Here is a 2,500-nt window from a genome sequence, read left to right as displayed (position 1 = left end):
GGTCGGGTAACGGTGAAAACCATGGCGCCGCAGCAAATACGACGGAATCGGCTAAAAACGGCCAAGTCGGGCCGACGTCGGAAAACGTCCAACGACGCCGAGCGTACAGTCGGGTGGGCGCGCGCTGGTCGGGTAACGGTGAAAACCATGGCGCCGCAGCCAATACGACGGAATCGGCTAAAAACGGCCAAGTCGGTCCGACGTCGGAAAACGTCCAACGACGCCGAGCGTCGATCCGGGTGGGCGCGCGCTGGTCGGGTAACGGTGAAAACCATGGCGCCGCAGCAAATACGACGGAATCGGCTAAAAACGGCCAAGTCGGGCCGACGTCGGAAAACGTCCAACGACGCCGAGCGAGATCGGGTGGGCGCGCGCTGGTCGGGTAACGGTGAAAACCATGGCGCCGCAGCCAATACGACGGAATCGGCTAAAAACGGCCAAGTCGGTCCGACGTGTGTATCCGTCCAACGACGCCGAGCGTACTGTCGGGTGGGCGCGCGCTGGTCGGGTAACGGTGAAAACCATGGCGCGGCAGCCAATACGACGGAATCGGCTAAAAACGGCCAAGTCGGGCCGACGTCGGAAAACGTCCAACGACGCCGAGCGTACAGTCGGGTTGGCGCGCGCTGGTCTGGTAACGGTGAAAACCATGGCGCGGCAGCCAATACGACGGAATCGGCTAAAAACGGCCAAGTCGGGCCGACGTCGGAAAACGTCCAACGACGCCGAGCGTACAGTCGGGTGGGCGCGCGCTGGTCGGGTAACGGTGAAAACCATGGCGCCGCAGCCAATACGACGGAATCGGCTAGATCGGCCCAGTCGGTCCGGCGTCGGAAAGCGTCCAACGACGCCAGCGTCTGATCGGGTGGGCGCGCTGGTCGGGTAACGGTGAAAACCATGGCGCGGCAGCCAATACGACGGAATCGGCTAAAAACGGCCAAGTCGGGCCGACGTCGGAAAACGTCCAACGACGCCCAGCGTACAGTCGGGTGGGCGCGCGCTGGTCGGGTAACGGTGAAAACCATGGCGCGGCAGCCAATACGACGGAATCGGCTAAAAACGGCCAAGTCGGGCCGACGTCGGAAAACGTCCAACGACGCCCAGCGTACAGTCGGGTTGGCGCGCGCTGGTCGGGTAACGGTGAAAACCATGGCGCGGCAGCCAATACGACGGAATCGGCTAAAAACGGCCAAGTCGGGCCGACGTCGGAAAACGTCCAACGACGCCGAGCGTACAGACGGGTGGGCGCGCGCTGGTCGGGTAACGGTGAAAACCATGGCGCCGCAGCCAATACGACGGAATCGGCTAAACCCGGCCAAGTCGGTCCGACGTCGGAAAACGTCCAACGACGCCGAGCGTACAGTCGGGTGGGCGCGCGCTGGTCGGGTAACGGTGAAAACCATGGCGCGGCAGCCAATACGACGGAATCGGCTAAAAACGGCCAAGTCGGGCCGACGTCGGAAAACGTCCAACGACGCCCAGCGTTATCGGGTGGGCGCGCGCTGGTCGGGTAACGGTGAAAACCATGGCGCGGCAGCCAATACGACGGAATCGGCTAAAAACGGCCAAGTCGGGCCGACGTCGGAAAACGTCCAACGACGCCGAGCGTACAGTCGGGTGGGCGCGCGCTGGTCGGGTAACGGTGAAAACCATGGCGCCGCAGCCAATACGACGGAATCGGCTAAGCCTGGCAGAAAATCTCTGCCGCGGCAGAGAAATGGCCATTTTCTCTGCCGCGGCAACAGTGTAGGGCTCCTTCACAAGCTGACGGGCAGGGGTCCCAGGCGGGGCTAAGTTCCCCAGGTATATTGGGGGGGGCTGGCATCCCTCCCTGTCAAGTTGTGGGTTCGTCCCACAACTTTTCTACGCCCGTCACGTAGCAACTATACGTTGCCGTGGCGTGTCACGCGGCGACGTTTACGTTGCCGCGTGACTGTCACGTGCGACGTCTATCGTTGCCACGTGACGTGTCCGAATTTGAGAACAACCGTGAACAGGTGTTGCCTCTACCTCTCCACAGTTAGTGGTAGGATACGTAACATTCTGCGCCGATCCTCAATCTTCGGATGCCGTTGCCTTAAGAGAACGTCGCCGTGCAACGTTAACGTTGCTGCGGTGACACCCGCGCGCTGTGGACACTCAGGACGCCTACAGAGCAATCCCACCGCGTGGTGGGAGGCTCGGGAGGCTTGACCGATGTCGCGAGCGCATGTCCCGAACAGAGAAAGCGCACGTTCCCCGTCTATTGGCGGGGAACAAGCGCCGTTGCCTTCAGAGAACGTCCCGTTTAACGTTGCCGCGCCACCGCGGTGACATGAGTGCGCTCCGAATTTGAGAACAACCGTGAACAGGTGTTGCCTCTACCTCTCCACAGTTAGTGGTAGGATACGTAACATTCTGCGCCGATCCTCAATCGTCGGATGCCGTTGCCTTAAGAGAACGTCGCCGTGCAACGTTAACGTTGCTGCGGTGACACCCGCGCGCTGTTGACACTCAGGAC

The sequence above is a fragment of the Lolium perenne genome, unplaced genomic scaffold (genome assembly GCF_019359855.2).
Source record: "Lolium perenne isolate Kyuss_39 unplaced genomic scaffold, Kyuss_2.0 unplaced61, whole genome shotgun sequence".
NCBI lineage: Eukaryota > Viridiplantae > Streptophyta > Magnoliopsida > Poales > Poaceae > Lolium > Lolium perenne.
This window is presented reverse-complemented; position numbering follows the sequence as displayed.